The sequence below is a fragment of the Pinus tabuliformis genome, chromosome 3_1 (genome assembly GCF_031772625.1).
Source record: "Pinus tabuliformis cultivar Carrire ecotype Pingquan chromosome 3_1, CPIR1, whole genome shotgun sequence".
Taxonomy (NCBI): domain Eukaryota; kingdom Viridiplantae; phylum Streptophyta; class Pinopsida; order Pinales; family Pinaceae; genus Pinus; species Pinus tabuliformis.
The window spans coordinates 189,884,851-189,892,999 of record NC_142301.1 but is presented as its reverse complement, the minus strand read 5'-3'; the positions used below and the strand labels follow the sequence as shown (position 1 = coordinate 189,892,999).

Genomic DNA, 8,149 nt, shown 5'->3' with positions numbered 1-8,149 from the left:
ACCTTTCTAGCTCCTGCTTGTGTGAGCTAGTTGATGTCTCTATCACTAGGGAAGTCTACTGATTGGTTACCCTGTCACCTCTTAGACTATCAATGGTTTCCTCAATAATTTCATCCTCTGATAGAGGATTCAATCTTTGCGTCTTTGCACCTGACTATGCTGTAGGTCCACTGATAGGTGTGGGGTCTTCCCTATCTCTCTTCTTGCTTCTTTCCTCATTTAGAGGAGTTTGTAATGCAGGGATTTCTGGTGCTATGGTTTGGGCTGGCGGAATTTCCCCCTGACTCTGTTCCTTTGACATTGCTGGCTGGTCTGCCATTATAGGATGCTCTGTATCTACAACTTCTTTGCCCTTTGAAGTCCCTGTAACTGGTGTGCTAGTTTCTTGTATAGGCTGCTGAGAAGTTCCAGTGGAGGATGTACCAACTCCCGTTTTCTGAGGCAACTTGAAAGATACCTGTCCAAAAGAGTCCAGGTCAAGGGTTTTTTTCTAAATCTTTCATAGCTTTTTCCATTTTTTCTTGCTCACTAATTTCTTCAATTAAGGTCCCTTCTACCCATTCATCCTGATTTGCATACTGTTCTATTTCTGAGATGTTATGATGAACATAAGCTGACAGACTGTTTCTTACTCTTCTGTCACTTATAAAAGTATTTGGGTCATATGGCACCCACCAAAAGCTTTTCTTCAATCTGAATTGTTCTCCTAAAATATTGTCAGCTTCTTCCCAGGCCTCTCTAGCATGGATGATATAAGGGCCTAATTGGTTTTTTAATCTCAGCTGAGCCTTTTTCTTTGCATTACAAACATGGGTTAAGTCTAAACAGATAAGCTGCCTGAAATACTCTAATGCAAATAACCTCATAGGCACATACCTAGGCAACTTGAATGGGCATAGTTCACATCCATATATTCTGACTTCAGTGTGATTTTGGTAGAGGTACAGTCACCTATCCTCTACTTTTTAGACAACTGTAAAATTTGCTTCATATCACCAGTAATTCTAGGAGGAGGAGCTCCTATCAACAGAGTGGAGGCTGGGTGCACAAATAAGTCAATGAATTCACTGTAGGTATAAGGGGAGTCATAGTTATGGAAGACTGAGCTCCAAAAGATCACAGACCTCCTATTTCCCTTTGAGTCTAATTTTCTGATGGGAAATGGGAAACTGTCTGGGTGATAATATAACAGCAGATGGTATATGAAAGTTGTATATTTAAACACTCCTTCCCTTTCCAAATTCATGAATTGAGCATGGATTTTGTCAGCAATGAAAGAGGCATAGTCATACTTAACAGCAGGGGGCTGTCCTGGAGTAAAGATAGATAACAGAACCAGGGTGATATCATCCACATATTCACTAGACCTAAATCCCAAGACCAAGGATATCATGTCAAGAATGATTTTTCCAGTCTCATTGAACCAGACATGCAAATAGGGAGGAGGGCCTTGGGGCTGGCAGTTTGGTTTCATGAACATCTGAGCAACATGAGTTATTTCCGAATTGGGCAATTGAGCAATATTTTCAAGCAAAAATCCCATGGAAAGACGAGCAAGGGGCTCAGTGGAATGGAAATGTATCATCTCATTGATGGATTCAGTAGTTATGTAAAAAAGGATAGTTTTGGAAGGAGACAAAAAAACTCTCTGAACAAGGTCATAATTGGCACAGCATTGGTGAATAATGTCAAGGAAAACATGGACTGAGGGAAGAAAGTACATGGGAAGGTTTGATTCCCATAGTCCAAAAATATCAAAATTGCCTAAATGACTATCTCTGATTTGGAAAAAGGTACGAAGATGATTTCCGTCACCAGATGGGTCTTTTATTTGGAAGTCTTTGTCGGCCAAGGGTAGATGATTCAAGTCTTTATGAGGAGCGTTCATGGGTGCGAAGTTCAATGCTATAGGAGCTTCCATGTTTGGTTCTTGTGTTTTCAAACCGGAATTTTGGGCTTCTATGGGAAAATGGGCAAAACGGTTGTTTTGGGTGTCCTGGTATGGCAGCTATGGACTAATTTTACTTGAATTTGGCTCTTTTTTGGTAGAATTCACAGAGAAAAAATGAAATTACTGATTCGGGAAGTGAATTGGGGTAAATACCTGTGTTTAAAGGCGAACCGTGTAATCCGCAGGTTTCAAGATGAGTTACAGAGCAGGATGCTAAAGTTTTTTGGGTGGGTGGCATATTGGACGTGATCTGAAATCAACCAGACGTATTTTGCATGAAAACAGTGCACAGAAAAAATGGACGAAATGACATTTTATCGTGGTTTTAATAAAATTTTGGCTTTGGCGGGGCTTTTTGGCATTTTTGGCTTTGGCGGGGCTTTTTGGCATTTATTGTGCAGCTAACGTCACGACGATGTGACATTTTGTCATGAAGCGGAGGGTGGTAAGTGGTTTTCCCCACACCACTTTTGGGGTTTGGTAGTTTCGGGGAGGGAGGTAGCAATCACAACAAGAGCTTGACGCGTGGCAAGGGTATGGGAGTAATACCGCCGATTCCTCGCAAGTTAAAGTTCAGCTGGAAGGTGGGGCATGGCATGAGCCTGGACCATTGGATGAGCGGGCTCAGATCTGACGACTGACAGGCGTCAGAGATGGCGGAGGGTTAAGGAGCAGGCCCGATATATTTAAATAATGGTTTTTCATAATATCGGGGCGGGTTTGATTGGTACGGGGGCGATGGTTCGCTAATTAACCAGATGTCAATTAGTCCCATATGGTGTGCAGGGTTTGGGTTGTTAATAAATTTCAAAAAAATCTATTAATCCCCGATAAACATAATGCTATAGTCGTATTCGACCAGGGGGCAGGATATTAATACTTTGGGGTTTTATTTTATATTTACATTAATACGGGGAAGGGTATTCTTGCAAGGGAATTATATAGATAAAAGTTAATATGGAAAATGACTGAAAGCGCCAAGTTTAATGTTAGGAAACTCAGGCTTAAAGGGGAAAAGCGAGGTTTTTATGTGACATTTGTACATTTTTCTAAGTAAAAGGGTTTTACTTAGGCTTTTTTATGAAATGAGATGAATGGAAGGAGTTGTTTGGTGATATTAAGCAGATCTTAATATCACTAGGGAAGTTAGTAAATGATTTCAGGGAAACATGAGGGGAGAACAATGTAAACTTTGAAACGGGCACTGTAAACTCAAAAAAGAACTCTGGCCAACAAATCCTGAAAAAACATCAAAAACAGGGCTAAAAATGAAAAGTGTATACTGGAATGATGATTTTATTTTTTAGGGGTCAATTTTGAACATGTTTTAAAAATGGCAGTGACTACGAAATTTATATGAAATTTTCGTGCAAAATATAGCTTCAAAACGAAAAAGTGATGATACTGGAACAATGATTTTTTTTTTTAGGGTCAATTTTCAAACTTTTTAAAAAATGCTAGTAAAACCAAATTTTTATGTGCCAAACAAAGTTGTTTATGAGGAAAAAAACACATTAATGTTTTTGGTAGAATATCATTTTTCTTTCCTAAGTATAAATTCAACATGTTTTCAACCATTACATGCCATGGTTATTACACCTAAACATAGATGGACAAATTTACCATATCACATCAAGCACATTTTCCTGATTATCCTTATTTTAATTTTGAGCATGACAAATTCATAGGAGGCCAGGATTTCGCTAAAAAGAGGAACTGGAGTCAGATTACAGTGAATCTCCTCTAATGACCCTCGCTAAACTGATCACCCTCTCCATAAAATATGTTCACAAAAAATTCACAAGGAATCCCAAAAGCAAGTTTCATTTGTTCTAAAGCAACTCAGTTACACCTCAAGAACCTTATTACTCCCTCATAAATGTGTTCCGGAGAAATGAAGGTAGGATAACTTCATTTGCTATCAATAAATCCCAAACCTAGATGCCAGAGGATTTTCTCTCAAGAATGAAATAATTGGAAAAAACAAGCAAGTTCCCAGAAGATAACTCTAGTGTCAATCACAATCCTAATAATGTATCATCAGTGAAATCATACCCCACATGTAGGGAGAATACGATGAGCTACCTACGACCACTTAATTTACTTTGATTAGAGTATCTAAGGCCATAATAATAATCTATTTTAATTTATTTCCAAACCTTTAAAGGAAGGTCACTGTCACTGTCATCTTATGAACCACAATAATAACTTTGATGGCGTTTTAAATATAGTTACATGGTATTTTGTGTTTGTCTTATTTTGTTGCAGGTGACTCATGAGGAGCACATGGACGCTAATACCACAATGGGAAACACAACCAAAATGAGCAAACTAAGTTTGGACCTCCGCTAACATCAATTACCATTGAGAAACAATTAAATTTATCAAATTCACTAAGAATATCTTAACAACAACGTAAAAACATCTCCCTTGGCAACAATTCTAAAAAGTCAATTAGGTCAAGAATTTACACCCAATATAAGGAGACACCCCTATTAGTATGGTTATTCAGTGAGTTGCTTCCCCCACTATTATCAATTAGATGTTACCCATCCTCATATCTAAATAAAAGAAAAGGGAGAAATAAAATAAATGAAAAGCACCCCAATGGGGGAAGTAACGAGGGATATAAAAGCCTTTTATGGGGCTATGAACATCTAGTTGGTAGTAAATCCTTATTATTTCATTGTGGTGATTACATTGTAGACATAGAAACTCATTAATATTGGAAGAATACTTTTAGAAATCCTTGAGTCATATTTAAGGAGTTAATAATAACGCTAATGACTTCACAACATACCCTATTACAAACTATCTTATATCCGACATTTAGTCATTAATTTGATTATTTTCTTATTATTCAGTTATATAATTATATCATATCATGTTTGATCCTAAATCAAATATTTATCAGAGTGAGGAAAATCGATCAGTAAAATATATATTACTTAGTTTTTTAAATTGACGACAGGATTATCCATTAATTCAATGTAAAAGATATATTACTTAGTTTTTAAAATTGACTTCCACTTAATAGTCATTCGCAGTTTCCGTAAAGAAAAACTTGGCGGAAGTACCTACAACAAGTGGTGAATTGTGAGAAGAATATGTACAAGATCTGTGGGAGTCTTATCTTGCTGAACGGACACACTGTAAGATGTATCACACCTCATCTCTTTTCTCATTGATCGTCATTGTCAGTATTAACATGAAAACAACATACAAACAATTATATCCACAAACAATCAAACGGTCAGCCACATACTGCCATGTCATTTCCCGAATATTATTACTGTGATACCATTTCTGCCTCAATTTTAAAGGCACACACTACAAAATATCCACCTTAGTGACCCTTTCCCACAGATCTTTCGCAGTGCTCGGATTTTTCCGCACAACAGTACCAAATCTAAGATAAGTTAAGGACAAGGCAGCATGTAGAGTATGAAAAATATGGGATTTATAAAGTGAAGGAACTTGCTACTAAGTACCCACCGGATTATGGGAAATATCTTTTCCTCCAAAAATATTAGAAGATTGAAAGTGAACCTCATGTCAATTCAGAAGTGATAGTTTTTATATTATTTATTTGATAGAGACTAAGGTTATAGGTGATTGGTAGATTATTATTTATGGGATAATTTATCTATTAAATATAAATATTTAAAATTTGGAAGATGGTAAATCGTTTTTGTGATAATTTAGTTGGAGGATGTTTTTTAAAATTGTTTTGACTTTGTCAGGAGTTTAATATTTTAGTTTGAAAATCAAAAACATGCCATAAAAGTAAAAGCCTGTAGGTTACCACCATTGATAAATAATTGTAGATAACATGATTTTCATTGTGATAAATAATAGTAGGTAACATGATTTTCATCGAATATAATAATAATGAGTTAATTATATTAATGAAACTTCAATTAATAATTTGGCTCCAGAGTAGATGGAGGACACCGATTTTTTGGACTTTGAAATGGAGGACTTGACCCCCCCCAAGGCTCTGCACAAGGCTCCGGACCGAAAAAAAAGTGCAATTCTCATTGGTTTGGATGAGCTTCTTCATTACCATTATCAAGAGAAGATTAAAATTGTTGAAAGAGAGTCGAAAAAAGCAAGGATGTACTCATCTAATAGCTCAGATGAGGAGGATGATAAACGAGGAAAGAAGAAAGAGGAGCAAGTGTCTGAATTTGTTAGTGAGTGTGAAAGGGAGGTGCATAATATTGCTGCAACAGTTGAGGTTGCATCATGGGGTGAAAGAATATTTGGTTCTCAGAAATCCTCTCCAAAAATGGTTGTTCCAACAGTTGATGTGTGTCCCCTACTGCAAAAACTTTCAGAAAATAGCGAGCTCAGATTAATGATAGGCTTGAGTGCTGAAAATGGAGAGTCTTTCATGGTAGAGCTTTAAGTGGTTAGCTTCTCAACTTGATTTTATCTCATAGTCACTATGATGAGTTTACTGTATGTTGGGTCTTCAATTTAATGGCACACACGTCAAATGAAAATGTGGAGATGTTTGCTTGTGATTTCTTATGCAGCATCATTCTTTCAGGAACTGAGGGTTCATCAAGCTTTTGTACTCTTGATTGGGTTCCTACCTATGATCAAATTAAAGAAACTGTTCAAATATACGGATATTTGGAAGATTGTATGGGAGATGAGCAGATGCTCTCAGAAGATAAAGATGATTTTGCCTACGATGGGCCGCTAGAGAACATTCGGTCTAGGGTCAAATTTGTGGCTGCTTGCTGCCGGGCAAGGAAGTCGAGGTCTATTTTAACAGCCTCTGAAGCAGAGAATTTGGCAGTCATGGTAACGTGGTTCTTTTTTTATCGTAAACTTCTTTGTCTTTCTGGCATTTTGCAAGAATGCCCGGCATCCATTGTGAATTTCTTCACAGATGAAGAATGGGTTTCCAGCTTAGACATAATTGCTTTCTCTCTTTCATGCATCGTTCCTGAGACGAACTTTAATTGCTTAAAATGAAACTTCAATTAATAAGGGCTGCAGCTCTGGTATGCATCCATAACTTCAATTCTGAAACTTGAGGGACCCAGAGTGTTCCCCCTCAGAAGCCTTGAAAGTGATTTGAAAACCAGTTGGTACTCCAACTCTATTGCTTGTCGAATAACTGCGTGCCAGCATAATTCGTTGCATTGACAAATTTATACTCTTGACAGTCCTGTTACTCAGCTCTGGGGACGCATTTCCAGCCCGTATCATGTCTTTTGCCGCCCTTTCATGGCTTTGCAATTTTTTGGAAGAGAAATTTAATAGTGACATTGACGCACATAGCATTTCAAAGGAGAAAGAAAAAGATATACTGGTTACACTGGCTAGGGCATGCAGACACTTGCATGAGCTGGGGGTGGTTTATGAATATGTCGTTCTCCTGAGAATGAAAAACTATTTTATTAGTCACTCAGCTGGGAGAACTGTCCACACCGCTGATTTGATTTGACCATGTAAAAAATCATTTTTATATAACTAAAATAACCTAGCAAGTTCAGTAAAACCATTTGAAAAGCTTTGGGTTTTGAAATTCCGAGAATCATTGGGTGGTGGGGCAATTCTCAAAATCGCCCCGCCACCACCCTGCCACCAGTGGTGGTGGCCCCACCACCCGATGATTCTCAGAATCACCCCCATTTGCTACGAATCACCCCATCTGCTATTTTAATTATTTTGTTAACTATATAAAAACAATGCCGAATTTTGAACCACATGGTATTGAACTCATATGCAATGTTTTAGATTCCCAAGGAAATGGGCTTTCATAAATCCGCGATGTTTTCTTATCACTAAAGAGTGCAGGTATGAAAAGATCCTTCTTGTGCTCACCGCGTTATTAGCTAAAGTATTTTTGTATATGTGGGGGTTTATACTCATATCTCTAGTAATCGTTTTGGTAGACTAAGTCATCGAAAAATTCCCATGGAACAACAGTCCAACCCTTTGAAGGGGTGTTCTCCATTTAAATTTATTAAAATGTCAAACTTTCACACAATATCGCAATTTTAAGTCATATTCAATTTTCTAAAATAAATTAAAAAACTATAATATAGTATTATAGTTAAATAAAATTTAATAAAAACAAATATAATTACCAAAATTGAAAAGAAAAATCTTCATTTCATTGCAACACCCTGAAATCATCTTATGATATCATGGAATCCATCATATTTTGAATGGTAA

At 37.1% G+C, this 8,149-nt stretch overlaps 1 pseudogene; it reads left to right on the top strand.

The window, feature by feature from the left end:
• The first annotated feature begins 5,885 nt into the window (after nucleotides 1-5,885).
• On the top strand, nucleotides 5,886-6,940 carry LOC149186443 (uncharacterized; annotated as a pseudogene).
• Nucleotides 6,941-8,149: the final 1,209 nt, after the last annotated feature.